Below are 15848 nucleotides of genomic sequence, written 5' to 3' on the forward strand. Positions count from 1 at the left end.
GTAAATCTAAAATTATTCTGAAATACACAGTAAAAAAATCAGTGTAATTCATCACATTAATGTGATGAAGAAAAATATGTATTTTAATAGTTGTGAAATAGCTATTAAATAAAATTCAAAATCTATTTGTGATTTCCAAAAACGCTTATCAATCTACAAAAAAATATAATATCCTTTATCTAATAAAGAACATCCTTTACAGTCTAATTAGCAACTTAATTGCATATACTAATACCCTCCCTTTGAGACTGGGAGAAGGTAAGCATACCCACTGTCATCCTTCCCTCCACACCGTATTGGTAGTCCCAGCCAGGACAGTAAGGCATGAAAGAGATATACTCATGCAGAGAATGGAAAGGAGGGAAAAGACTATTATTATTCATGAATGCCCTGACTGCAATATGTAGAAAATATAAATTATCTACAAATTATAACAATGAACTAATAAGTTTTGTAACATCACTGGACATCCAAAAATCCATTTCTTTTCTATATAACAGTGACAAAGTTAGAAAATTAAAAAAAAAACAACTAATACCTAGAAATCTAACAAAAGATGTTGTAAGACTTCTCTGCAGAAAAGTTAAAGAACATTATTTAGAATAATTAAAGGATAACTATATTCATGAAAACTTTAATGCTATCAAGATGGCATTTCTCATTAAACTTATCTATAGATTCAAGGTTCTTTCTTTCTTTTTTTCTTTTCTTCCTTCCTTCCTTCTTTCATCTTTCTTTTTTTTTTTTATCAAGGTAATTTCAATCAAAGTCCCAAGGGTTTATTTGTGAGTGACAGCCTGACTCTAGAATGTGCATAAAATGCAAACAACCATCATTCATCAAAACACTCTTGAAGAAGAACATGGGGAGAACATGATCCACTGGGTGAAAAGACTTAGTATGAATCTACAATTTTCAGTAAAGTGTGGTATTAGTTCAAATAGAGATAAATAGATCAATGGATTCAATTAATTATGAATCACATCAAAATCCTCTCCATTCCAACTTTAACTTCAACCAGCTACTGCAACAGCATGTTGGTCTTCACCAGCATCATGTATGTGCACATCTTGCTTTTGACCCACACTGCATACCTCTTTCTCCCTGCCCTAAGACTTCTCTAATGCCTCAGGTGTGGGATGTCCACATTCAGCACTCACATATTTGCAACCTGGAGAGCTAGAGGAATTAACATCTCTGAAGCCAGCTTTGGACCCAATGAAGAAATTTTTTTTTTCTTTTTCTTTTTATTCCCAGGCAGAGTGTTCTAAGTTGCATTTCGTATGCCTCCTTAAAAAGACTGAGCGCCAGTTACAGAAAGCAGTAGCCAGTTCTATTATACATCCTGTATTGAATTTGTCTTCTTGTTTCACTTTCCCAGTGTTATACTTCTGCTACCTGTGGTCCCCAAATAAAAGACATCCATGCACATTTTCCCTCAGAGCTCTACTTTTAGGAAAACCCAGATGAAGACAGTGGCACTGCTGAGTAATGGAATAAGATTAGCATTTGAAATATTTGTCACTGGCAAAACTAGATAACCATATAGAAATAAAATTTGACCCCTACCTATACCTCATTTTTAAAAAATCAATTTTAGGTAGATTATAGATCTAAATGTGAGAGACAAATAATAAAACCCTGAGGAGATAATGTGGGAGAGCATCTTCATGACCTCAAGTGTAGGAGAAGACTTTTAAAGTGAACATATCAGTAACATAAAATAAAAGTTTGATAAATTTGACTACATCAAAATTAAGAACATCTGTTCATCAAGACATCATTAAGAGAATGAAAATGCAAGGCATAGAATAAGAGATGTGTAACACACATAAAGGGCTTGTATCTAGAATATAAAATGAAGTCCTATAAATCAATAAAATGATGAAAAACCCAGGAGAAAAGTTGGGAAGAGAGTTGAACAATGACCAGAGAAGACATCCAAAAGGCTACCAGACTATGACAATGAGTTCATTAGCTATCATGGGAATGCAAACTAAAACCACAAAAACATACCGGTGTACACACCCAACAGATTAGCTGAACATTTTTAAACCAATGATTCCAACTTTTGACAAGGATGTAGAACAAGGGAACTCTCAAATTCTGCTGAAGGGAGTCTAAATTGATACTACCACTCTACAAAAATCGGGCAGTGTCTTCTTATGCTGAACATGTTTATTACCTGTGACTTTGTATTTCTGCTCCTAGTAATAGATACATCAGAAAGGGATATTCATGTGCACCAAAGGAAATGGACAAGAACGTTCACAGCAGCATTACTTGAATAGGTCCAAATTAGAAAACACCCAGAAGTTTATCAACAATATTGGACAAATCAATCATTGTGTATTCACACAACAGAGGACAGCAGTGAAAATGAAGCAAACTTTGTCAGACACAATAACAAGAATGATTATCACAAATGTGATGCTGTAAAGAAGTCAGAAACAAGTGTCCCCATGGATTTGGTTATTTAAAATCTCAAAACAACCAAAATCATAGTGTTTATAGATATATATTTTAATATTAAAAATATAAAGAGAGGCAAATAATGTGACTATCATAAAACCAGAATACTGGTTACTCTTAAGGGGATAAAGGAAGTTTTTGTAGAACCAAGTCCCTTTGGGGGTTCTTATGGGTGCTGGCAAAGCTGTTTTCTGATCTAGATTGTACTTAAACAGATAATTATCTTAAAATGATTTATTAATCCACATGTTTGTTTTTTCTTTAGAAAGTATATAACATTTCACAGTAGAAAAACTAAGAGGAAGGCAGTACCATCTTAACACTAAATTAATTGTGGGTTTTCATTAAATTTTAACTCTCATTATTCTTATGAAGAAGAAGTTTAATAAGTAGCTAAAAGCTAAGGCATGAGACCTGGAAAAGGGTTTTTTTTAATTTATTTAAATTCAATTAGCTAACATATAGTACATCATTATTTTTGGATGTAGAGTTCAGTGATTCAACAGTTGCGGATAACACTCAGTGCTCATCACATCCTGTGCCCTCCTTAAGCCCATCACCCGATTACCCTTTTCCCTCATCCACCTCCCCTTTTTTAACCCTCAGTTTGTTCCCCAGAATTAAGTCTCTCATGGTTTGTCTCCCTCTCTGGTTTCTTCCCTTTCCTTTATGATCCTCTGCACTATTTCTTATATTCCACAAATGAGTGAAACCATATAATTGTCTTTCTCTGATTGACTGATTTCACTTAGCATAAAGCCTCCAGTTCCATCCACCTCAATATAAATGGTAGGTAGTCATCCTTTCTGATGGCTGAGTAATAGTCCATTGTATATATGGACCACATCTTTATCCATTCATACATTGAAGGACATCTCAGCTCCTTCCATAAGAAGAAAAGTTTTGGTCATTAAAATGTCACATTACTGGACCAGAACCATCATGCGTCCTGTGGAGTAAAGCCTCCTCCCTCAGGAAGAAAACGACATGGAGGTGGCCGAGCCTGAGAAACTCTCTCATGGGGTGCACAGACACCGGAGACCTGAGCCTGGACCACTATCTTATCCCTGAACCAGGCCCAAATGAAGTGTTGCTGAAGACACATTCTGTTGGGATCTGCGGCTCAGATGTCCACTACTGGCAGCATGGTCAAATTGGCCATTTTATTGTGGAAAAGCCAGTGGTGCTGGAGCATAAAGCTTCAGGGACAGTCATAAAAGTGGGATCACTGGTCAAGCACCTAAAACCAGAGGATCGTGTTGCCACAGAGCCTGGCATTCTGCGAGAAATGGATGAATTTTGCAAGATTAGCCGGTATAATCTGTCACCATCCATCTTCTTCCATGCCACACCCCCTGATGACAGGAAACTCTATGGGTTTTATAAACACAACACTGACTTCTGCTACAAGCTTCCTGACAATGTCACCTTTGAAGAAGGGGCACTGATTGAACCACTGTCTGAGGGGATCCATGCCTGCCAGCAAGCTGGAATCGCCCTGAGGAACAGGGTCTTTGTGTGTGGAGCTGGGCCCATGGGACTGGTCATTCTGATCAAGGCCAAGGCAATGGCTGCAGCTCAAGTGCTGGTGACTCATCTGTCTGCTTCTCAGTTGTCTGAAGCCAGGGAAGTTGGGCCTGATACAATCCTCTGGATCTCCAAAGACAGCCCTAAGGAAATTGTCAGTAAAGTGAAAGATCTGCTGGGGTGCAAGCGAAAAGTGACCATCGAGTTCACAGGGGTGGGGCCCACCATCCAGTCGGGCATTGATGCTTCTCATTCTGGTGGGACCCTGGTGCTCGTAGGGCTGGGCACTGAGATGAGCCCTGTGCCCCCAGTGCATGCTGCCATCCGGGAGGTGGATATCAAGGGCATGTTCAATATTGCAACACATGGCCAATGGCGATTTTGATGCCTTCAAGTCTGTGAAAGTAAAGCCCTTAGTAACCCATAGATTTCCTCTGGAGAAAGTTCTGGAGGCTTATGAAACAGCCAGAAAGGGATTGCGCTTGAAAGTCATGCTCAAGTACAACCCCAAGGACCAGAATTCCTAATATGAAGTGGGCTCTGCCCTCATCCCCGCCCCCTCCCCAAGCCACCTCAGGGTGGGGGGCTTTGATGCAGAAGTTTCTTTTGAGTAACAAAACTAATTAAAATAATTCATTATAAGCAGAGAGCCTTACCAAAACAAACAAACAAATAAACAAACAAACAAAAAGTCACACTACTGGCCATGTGGCAGAGTTTTCCATATTGCTTCCTATATTTGATAACATTTTTGGGGTGGTGAAGAAAATGTGGCTCAGAATAGTCAAGGGACTTTTCCAAGGGCAGAAAGCCATGAATTACCTTTAACAGTACTTGAACCTCGATATTCTCCTTTGAGTCCAGCACTCTTTCTTCTAAATCCAGCAAATGGACTATGAGGGGAACTAAGAAACTATAGGAGGAGTGGTCCAGAGAGCAGGAAGTGGGGCACTGGGTTTCACTTACCCAGTCCTACAAAATGGTTGTTGTTTAAGGATTTTAACTTTTTATTTGTATGTGTGTGTGTGCATGTGTGCATGGATTTCTTTGCTTTGCAGAGAACACTATTGCTAATCCACTTAAGTAGGGAGAAAGCAAAAATGGGAAGGATCATGATTATTTGGCACAAGAGAGTTTTTCTTTGTTTAGGTCCTCGCTGTGTGACCCTGTGTTAGAACTAGAAAGAGCTCATTTTGGATTTTTAATTTCAGTTTACCTCTTTTAATGGCATCTATTGCTACAGTAACACCCTCCAAGCTCTGGGTGCTGGAACTCACTCTCTGAGAGACTTCTTAAGAAATTGCCATATCTCACCTATGAATAAATTACCCATCATGAATGCACTTCAGTCCCAGAATAATGTGATTTGCCCTGACCCCATTAAATTATATCAGTGTAACTACACAGATGCTAACTGTAATACTCTGTTATTTGCACACAGAATCAAGGGGCAACGTCCTGCCTTAAGAGTTTAATGGCTCTAAAGCAGCAAGAAGCATACTCCGTTATCGCTCTCTGGCTTTTCAGCAGCTGGTGGTCTCTGTAGGAAAATGCAAATGCAGAAGCAGAGTAGTCGAACCCTGGGTAGGTTTGCATGTATACCTGCTAATTAAACCAAAGGAAACACCTTATCTTCCCAGCTGAAAACCTAACCTGGGACCTCAGCCCAGGTATAAGCCAAGAGTATAGTTGTATACCTCACTTAGAACAGTGCTGTCTGCTGGAAATATGGTGTGAGCCAAAATTGAGAGCCACATGTGTAATTTTACATTTTTCTAGTACTTAAAAAAAAAACCAGGCAAGATTAGTTCTAACCATATGATTTAGGCCAGAATATCTAAAATATTGTCAATTCTATATGTAATCAATATTTTAAAAGTTGAGATATTTCACATTGTGTTTCCCATATTAAGTCTTCGAGTTCCAATGTGTATTTTACACTGACAGCTGTAGAGGGTAAAAAACTTTTTCCTCCACCTTCTTATATTCGGTAACAAAGCCATATGAATTAAACTGACAGGTGAGAAATTAACAGGAGAAAGGCATACACATTTTATTTGATGATAGTATTTTAATTTTTACGTGCACAGAGATCTTCATAGGAAAGTGAAGACCTAGAAAGAAGGTTAGATCTAGGGACTTACATGTCATTTTAACCAAGGCCAATCAGTTGTGGAGAAGCAACTAGACACAAGAAAAGGAGGTGGGGCTTCTAGACATACTAAATTGTAGGAAGGTAAATATATGGAGGAGACAGATGGAAGATTAGGGTTCTTATAGTAAGGTTGGTTTGTACAGACCCATCTCCCTGCTGACCTTCTGTCTCTGGTGTTAAGGTTGTTTTCATCCTCCAGGTATGGGAGAGGGGAGAAGGAACAATCTCATAAGAGGACGTGTATGCCAGCTTTTGGCAGATGGGGAGAGCACAGAGCTCTCTATGTCTACTGTTTCTCAAGTGCAATCAGCTCAAAATAATCTTTACACCAAAGTGTATTTCGGGGTGGTATTCTGAACTCCTTCACAGGACATCTCAATTTGGACTCTCCATATTCCAGCTTCTCAAGAGCCACAAGTGACTAGGGGTGACTATATGGGACAGCACAGATGTGCTGTTTCTTGATGTTCCTCCCACAGCAGCTTCTCCAAGTGCAAATGAACTGAAGACTTAAATTAGGCCCAGAGTATAAAGTGTTACACAGCATCTCTAAAACATGGTAAGCTCCAATAAATGATAACTATTATGATTAATATTATTGTTATTGATCTTGAATTGACTATATTCAGCTTGCCTTATGTAAAAGTCCACATCTGGGGGAACCTGGCTGGCTCAGGTCATGGAGCATAGACTCTTGATCTTGTGGTTGGGAGTTCAAGCCCTATGCCAGGCATAGAGCTTACTTTAAAAAAAAAAAAAAGTTCACATCTGAATTTTACACCCTTCTATTGCCCATATGCGCAAAACACCAAAATCTTATTATGTAAAGCCTTGGTAAATGCCATGCATAATATCATCTTTAACTACAGCTTTTATGACGTAGCTGTCTCACACTTAAAACAGTTTTATCATACGTCTGATTTTACCATATCTGCATAACACCTGTACTATTATTTCATATTTGTCTTCAAATCACCTTATTTCTTTGAACTGAGTATCTGGGAACTGCACTCTCATCCAAGGAAGTCACAACCCTAAAATCAGGGATTTGCTATGCTAGGTGTATATATTTTCCTAATGTTAAAATAAATGTATAACTTACAAAATTCTTTGTGCCTGTCCTAAAGACATCCTATATATAAGAATAGTACACCTAACATACTTTGAGGGGAAAAAATAATATAATCAGTATATTTATATAGTATTCTGTCCTGGCTCTGCTATCATTTCCCTGCTGACCTTCTGTCTCTGGTGCTAGTGGTTGTTTTCATCCTCCAGGTATGGGTGAGGGGAGAAGCTTTGTGGCCTTGGTCAGTTACATAAGCCCTCTAGCCACTAGTTGTCTTTTCTGTAAAATGAGGATAGCAAACAGTATCTACTGCATAGAGATTTTGAGTGTTAGATAAGATAATGCATACAAAGTGTTTAACACAGTGCCTGGTTTTCTTGAGTGCCTTGATCAAGAAAAGTTTGATCTAATCTTTATCGTAAGTGATTTATGGTATACAAAACATTTCCTGTGTATTAATTTCACAAGAATATGCTAAAGAAATGAAAGATCATTATTTCTACTTTAATAGATAAGGAAGCCAGGAATGATCATTTGTCCAGGGCTAATGAACCAGTATGTAGCAAAGTTGGACTTCAATTCAAGTCTTCGAAGGCACATTCATTGCTACTTTCACTAAACTATACTTGCTATAGTAGGAAATGTGTTTGCGTGGTTGGTTTGTTTTTTTTGTTTGTTTCTTGGGGTTTTTTTTTTGCTTTGTTTTTTGTTTTTAATCATTGCCACCTACTGAAAAAGAATTTTCCCACTAGCAAAAAAAAAACTGAGTACAAGAAGTTGAAGAGTTGTTTCTTTCATGACCATCAGTAAGCATTTATGAAGCAACCAAGATATGCAGAGTCCTGTTCACTGAGAAGGTATGATTTCTTCCGCTCCCTCAGTTGACCACAGACCAAGCTGCAGTGGAACCTACCCTCAGAGCAAACACTCAGCTGTGCGTTACCATGAAGCCATCACTCCAACTTGCACTACCTGTCACCAGGTGAAATCAAGAATCTGAGCAACTTCTCAGGCGACGTGGTTCTGGTGCCTCGAATAGTTTGTTCTGTCATATTGGAGGAGGAAAGTACAATGTTCTTCTGGAATTTAATTTCATGTTAAGGTCTAAATGCTTTGTTTCACTCGATGAAATTGTTAAAGCACACAGCCCAGTGTATCCACAGAGTAAGGTCAGACTCTGCCTTTCAACATGCCCAAGAAACCTTTCAAGGGAAATTTAAGTCAGAGAATCCCAACAGAAACTGTCCTCCAGATATGAGACAGCTATAAAAAAAAAAACTGTGGGTCCCTGTTCAGAAGGTCTGAAAAACAGCCACTATGGACACCACATTCTCTTCTGTTTCCTTCTCCACTGAGGTTTCTACAAGTAAAGTAAAATATGGATTGCTAATGATCACAAGTCATATTTCCAGAAGAGATGTGTTTAAAAAAACCTAACAATATAGAATCTGTAGAACACAATTTCAATTTTAATTCTCTTTTAAAAATTATTATATATATCTTGGCCAACTCCCCAACAAAAACACAAAATCTGTTGGTGTAGATACATTGTTGAGTTAAAAAAAAAATCTGGAATGGCTTCTTCTATGTGATCCTATTTCTATGAAACAACAACATCTTAAACATCTATTTTTTATCTGTGTATCTTTATCCACCTACCTATCTACAAGAGAGTACATCAACATAACAGTGTCTCTCCGGAGGACTGGCAGATTATATTCTGTTTTTTTCCCTCCATATAGCTTTGCATTCTAACATAGACAATAAACAGGTGTTATTGTAGTATGTTTTCCAAACTATTTAAAAATAACATTTCAGAAGCACTTTGGCTCCAGATTGCCAGCTCCCACAGGGAAAGGATGGACCACATTTCATCAAACCCTATTACACAGCACCATCTTTGGGAGAAAAACATCTACGTAGATATCACCTTAAGCAAGCTTCTGGAGAAATAAACAGGTCAACTAGAGACTACTAACAAGCTATTCAATAGCCAGGAATTCAGGTAACCAGCCTGAGATGCTTTCCATGACCTAGGAATTGAATGTGAGTTTTCAGCCTAGACTTATCACTTAGGGACATTTTCTCACTCAATACGATGAGGGTAATATGTGTCTGTTTCACAGGGCTACCTGAAGGTGGGATAAGGTACAACATGTGAGATCCCCAGCCCCAAACTGGGAGAGCAGAGGTGTTTAATGAACAGAAGCTAGCTGCAGCCAAGCCCAGGCAAAGTCCCATCCCCAGGGGAGAGGAAAGGAGGAGACATTCACTCCAAATTCCCAAATTCCCTCTTTTTTCCCTTTTTTAAAGATTATTTATTTATTTATTTATTTGACAGGCAGAGATCACAAGTAGGCAGAGAGGCAAGCAGAGAGAGTGAGGGGGAGGAAGGCTCCCTGCTGAACAGGGAACCCTATGTGGGGCTGATCCCAGGATCCTGGGATCATGACCTGAGCTGAAGGCAGAGGCTTAATCCACTGAGCCACCCTGGCACCCCTCCCTCTTCCTTTTAAGTAATACAGGAAGACTCTGAAAACCTCCTCCTCCATCAGCATCAGATTCTCAAGTGTGACTGGTGAGCTGCAAGTTCCAACTGTAAACAAGGAAAAGAAGAATCCCTCAGGAGAACGAACGTGTTCTTAACCATAAAGGTCAAGAGCTAGACTCCTGAATTTGCTCTGTTCACAGAAAGAAAATTAGAATTTTGATAACACAGTTCAGAAATGAGCACTAAAAATGGATAATGCAAATCCACTGAGGAGAAAAGTAATTGTCTTAGAAAGAAGAAAATTTTACATAATAAGAGATAGGCTTAGAGAGGCTAGCTTAACCAAATCCACACAGGTAGGAAGTGGTGATACTGGGGGATTTGAAGTGGGTTTGATTCCACCAGCTTCCTTGTCTTATCACAGTTATCAAATCCTCAGGTTTGAAATGAATTTTAGAGGCCATTAGTCAGTGTCGTCATCTCTAAAAGGGTACAGTTAACAGTAGATCAAGGAATTGTACTGCAGTCTGTAAACTTGTCCATTAAAATATAATTAGGCTGCCAGATTTGGAAAATAAAATACAGGATGCCCTGTGAATTTGAATTATTGATAAATAATATTGAGTATTAATGCATAGACATACTTATACTAAAAGAAATTGTTATTAAATTGAAGTTTAACAGGTGCCCTGTATTTTATCTGGCAACCTAAAATACAATGTCAGCCCAGCATTCTACTTATGATCTAAGCAAAAGAAGAGATTTTCTCGGAAAGTTGAAAGGTGTAATTCAAGGCAAAAGGATGACATTTTAGAGTTTTTAAACTATAAAACATTGGTGAAGTACACACTTGACTAATAACTTCCTTTGATTTCCGTCCTCCCAACTGACACTCAAAGAAATTATGCTACTTGTTCTATGTCACACAGCTAGTAAGTTAAAATGTCTGACATTAAGTCTAGATAATCTAATGCTCCTGTTACTCTTACTACCATTGCTAATTATGGAAAGCACAACTATATTGTATTGTTAACTATATTGTATTGTTTACTATATTACCTGCCAGGTGCTATGATTAGACTTTATGTCTTTTTTTATGAGGACAAACTTTTGCTCAGAATAGATTCTCACTGAATACTGTTTAGATTCTTCCTCAAAAAATTTATTTCAAATACCAAAATGATGAAGGGAGGGGCCTGGTTGGCTCAGTCTGTTAAGTGTCTGTCTTCAGCTCAGGTCCTGATCCTAGGGTCCTGGGATCACACCCCCCTCCCCATTGTCAGCAGGGGATTCTCCCTCTCCTTCTGTCCCTGCTCATGTGCACTCTCTCTCACTCACACTCTCAAATAAATAAAGTCTTTTTTAAAAAATTCCAAAATGATGGAGTAATTATTCATTTAGAAGTCTACAGAATACCAATTTAAGATTTGAGAAGTTAAGAAGACATCTCTCTCTCTCTCTCTTTTTTTTTTCAGTAAATAATTTAAAACAACCACAGAGGTTTTCAAGAGAAAAAAGAGATAAATCAATGAGTAGGGATCTGTAGAATAAGCCTTGCTTCTCTAAGCTTTGTTTGAAAAAATATGGTTAGAGAAGAAGGAAAATGGAGAAAGAACTAAATTTTTTTGTGTGTTTAATTAGGCAGTATTATGGTTCTTCAATAGAAGACTTGCTTCAATTTGCAGCCTACACAATACACAGAACGTGATCCACCTGCTGCTGTCACCCTGTAGAGTTCTGTTGTTGAAAGACTGTAGGGGTTTGATTGGTATGAAGTACTAGGAGGTGGCTGAACTGAGAGACCACCAGCAAAACTCACAAGTAACCTAATAACAGAGGGTTTAATGGCTATTTTACTTCTCTGTACAAAATAGAGGAAGTGAGGAGGGAAGGAGGAGAGGAGGTGAGAAGGGAAGCCGGAAGGGAAGAATGGAATAGAGGAATAGAGAAGGCAGCAACAGATATGGGGTGGGGGGAAGAACTGAATTCAGTAAGGGTCAAGAGGGTAATTCTAGCCCCAACTCTACAACCTGCTAGGGATAAGATTAGATGAGGTCCTACTTTGGTCACTTCTTTGAGTCTCAGACCTTTGGGGGGGGGGGGGGCGTTCTCCCAGATGTGTGTATGAAATTTTATTTCCTTTTCTCCTGTTTATGTTTTATGTCAATTATTAGACCAGCTACAGAACCTAGAATGAAGAAATATTTTTTCATATGCTCTCTCTCTCTCAAATAAATAAATAAATTCTTTAAATAAATAAAAATAAATAAAAGGGATGATAGTGTCTACCCCATAAAGCTCTTATAACGTCAGTTCTAAGAGCTAAATAGATACTAGCTTCTATTATTATGGCTATTATCATTATAATCATTAATCTAGAAAGTGGAGGGGTATAGAATATAGCCTACTCCAAGCTAAGCACAATAGACGTGTCTTATTTTTGATTCATTTATTTGTGATTTTCTCACGGGTACTACCATTCCTCATCATACCATCTGAGAAGTCTTGATCCAGAATTGATCCTAAGGCCCCTTCCATTTCTGATGTCCTATGACTCCACAGTAAAGTAATCTGCTAAACACAGGTTTCTATACCCTCAGCAAGAGGGCTAAAGCCCACAACATGTGCTAAATGAAATGTACTGAACATATGAATTTTTTTTTTAAACAGATGAATTTTTTTAAACAAGTGAATTTTTTTAAAGTTGAGGACTTACAGACCCCACCCAGTTCACGAGCCCAGATTCCAGCTCTACCTCCCAGCTGCAAGGACTTTTCAGAGCCTGTGGTTTTGATACTCAAAAAGGGAAAAAAGGCAAATGCTTAGTGCCATTCCTTCCCAGGCTAAATTTGCCCACAATCATCCAACCATTAGCTGTTTCATTCATTCACTGACTTATTCATTAGCTTGGTGAATATCTACACAATTTCCCCCATGTTCCAAACATTGTTCCAGCAATGAGGAGATTACAATGATGAATCATTCATAGAGCAGGCCTTCACAGTAATTACAGTCTCCTTGAGGGGGAAAAATATGTACAGTAATGGTAATTTAAGGTGAGGAGTGCTGAGAGCAGCAGCAGTTTAATGCAGTAACAGATTACAGCCAGCTTGGAGGAGCAGCAACGTCTTCAGGGGAAAAGCATGTGGCATTTAAAGAGGACCTTCAAGGAGACAGGCACATGGACATTGCCGACAAAAGAAACTCACAGGCAAAGAATGCCACACCCTAACAACAGCTTACACCTAACAACAGCTTACATCATACTGTATGGCCTATCATGTGCCACAACGTCACAGGGCGTGAAGCCCTGGAAGGACATCCCAGGTGTGCCACACCCAGGTCCCTTGATTAAGCAAGCACCCTCTTATTATTTCCCAAATGTAAATATTCATGTGAGATGAGTAAGCAGTAGGAATAGTGAAAATTTATCTAGCCCCGGCAAAGTGCCCCATACTATTTTAAACCCTTTGTATGTATTGGCTCATTTAATCTACACAACAAATGTGGATTTCAGGATGAAGTAATTTGACCAAATCAATGAATAATGAGAACTGAAGTCCAGACTTTTTCCCAATTCTTTCTGACTGCAGACTCAGGCCAAACTCTACTCATTATTGTTATTCTGAGAACTCTCCTTCACCAGTGAAGAAACTGAAGCCCAGCAAAGTTAAGAAACTTGAAGGCTCCAGGTCACACAGCTAGGAAATGGCACATTCAGTCTTAGACTGGAAACTTGATTCACCAGCATGTCCTCTGAAGGCTTGTGCCTATTCTTATTATCAGCAGCTGTGCTTAAAGTAACTTACTGTGTGCTAGGTACTGTTCCAATTATTGACGTGGATGAACCCATTTAGGCCTTGCAATGGCCCCATGAAGTCAATACAGATGAGGGATTGAAGGAGAGAGGTGTTAGGTAACTCACCCACAGACACCCTTAGGAGTTGGTGCACCCAAGAGTTGGACTCAAGCCAGCTGGCTTCCCAGTCTGAGCTTTGAACTATGACATCATACCCTCTCTTCTAAAAAAATGGGAGGAAGAACACATAGAAGGCAGACACATTTCGAACATTCAGAACCCCATGCCCCTCACTCAGAAGACACTTGAAATGATTGAAATTCTGAGGGTAACATGTCTAAAAGACAAAGCACTCCCTTGGGAATTACTCCTTTCTGATTTGAATCATTCGTATTTTCCTTGCAGGAACTGTGTAGGAGTTGGGGAAGGATTTCATTGCATAACCACGTGACACTTTCTGTATGTTCAGATTAACTTTGCCCATATGCACCCTTATAGAAGCTACTTGAAATCTTTAAAATCAGAGCACGTAAGCAGTGTGTGACTGTGTTTGTGTGCATGCACACTAAATGGACAAACAAATGGAGGGAGCTATTTAAAGTATGAGAGCCAAGTGAAAAGATACACTTTAAAATTAGAGGAGATTAGGGTCTCCAAAGCTTAAATGAAAGGAGTCCTATGGAGCCTTTTTAAATTTCTACAATTTAATGTGCTGCAACTTTCTTTTTAATAGTAGCTATCATCTCAAATGTGGTGGGCATTTTCATAAGCCAGAAATGATCATTAGCTCTTAGAGTTAAAAGACACCAGTGACTGACTGATAATCTGCCTTAGTTAAGCCATTTCCTGCCGCTCTCTTTCGCTTGTTTTTATTCAGAGTGTGAGAAAAAGCTTAGCAGGTGGACTTTCTGTTGCAAATTGAAGGAAAGATGTATTTTGGCTAATCGCTTTGTGCAAGAGTTGGTTAAGAAATAAGAGCTGGCATTAAAGGCAAGATAAGTGTGCAATTAATGACAACTGTGTAGGAATTAAAGAGCAGGAAAATATTACAGCCAGTCTATGGTAATAGCATGAAAATAAAACCTCTCCACTCGAGAGGCAATCTCCTCTGCTTCCTTGTTTTATATCTCGAGTCTTTTTCAATTAGCTGCAGGTCATGGAAAAACAAATAACAAATCTATCATCCATCTTTTGCTTCCATTTGAAACTGCAGTATGAGGTTGTTGGTAGAAGTAAAATCATTTTAAAAGTTTATTATGTATATAAGTTCATGTAGGATTTTAATTATGGTATTTGTTATATTACAATATGCTGATATTAACTAACAATTCCCAAGAATTTCTCTCTGCCAGGCCCTGTGCTGGTTTCTTGAGGATTAACTCAGTCCTCACAATTTGGAAGGATGAGTGGTGATAACCAATGGGGAAACCATGGCTCAAAGATATAACTTATCAAAGGTCGTACAGATTGTTGGTAGTGAAGAAGGGTTCCAACTCATGGGCATGTGACCAAAAGCCTATTTTCTTGATATCTACGCTGTATGCCAGTTTTACCAGTTATTTCTCTAGCCTTAAGCAATTCAATCAAAACAGCAAAGAAACCTGTTAATGCCCATCTTATTATATGATGGTTGTATGCAGCAGTGGTTCTCAGGCTGGAACCTGTGGAATGCAGGGAAGCACCTCTAAAACCAGAGGATATTGAATGGTGTCCCTTCCTAGAATGTTCAAGCTAGTCAGTTGGTAATGGAAACATTATCTTTATTTTAAAACACACACTGTAGAGAAATCACATGAATGTTTAAGGTAAAACATGGTGAACGTTAAAAGAAATTTGGGGTTCAGCTGTATGTTCCAGAAGGGCTAAGACCCAGACCCAAGTCTTGATTCATCTTTCTAAAGTCATCATCACACCCCAGCCTGCCCACTATCCCCCCTTCTTCTGGTGATAGCACTATGGGGAGGGGCACCTTCACATACATTCTCACTCTCAGTGACTTGGTGGTGGAACACATTCCTGACTCTAGTGGAAAACTGTGATCCAGGACTGACCGATGGGACCCAATTATAGGTCACTGGGAAAGAGAAATTATTCTGTATTGACTTGAATCTGGGAAGATGACTGCCTAAAGCTGCTCCTAGCCATCTGGCCTCTATGTAAGCAGAGCTTGCCTAAGAATGACGCCAACATGGAGCAAATCAGGGCCAAGAGACGGAGCAAGACCAAGTCCTGCTGAAACCATCTGAGCACTTAGCCATGCTTAGGGCGACATCCTGAACTCATTAGTTATGTGAACCAGTAAATTATTTTTTGTATAAACGTGTTTGTGCTCTCA

General features: G+C 38.9%; 1 pseudogene; it reads left to right on the top strand.

Annotated features, from left to right (window-relative positions):
* Window positions 1–3459: 3459 nt before the first annotated feature.
* On the top strand, window positions 3460–4526 carry LOC123939280 (annotated as a pseudogene).
* The last annotated feature ends 11322 nt before the right edge of the window (window positions 4527–15848 follow it).

This window comes from Meles meles, chromosome 3 (genome assembly GCF_922984935.1).
Source record: "Meles meles chromosome 3, mMelMel3.1 paternal haplotype, whole genome shotgun sequence".
NCBI lineage: Eukaryota > Metazoa > Chordata > Mammalia > Carnivora > Mustelidae > Meles > Meles meles.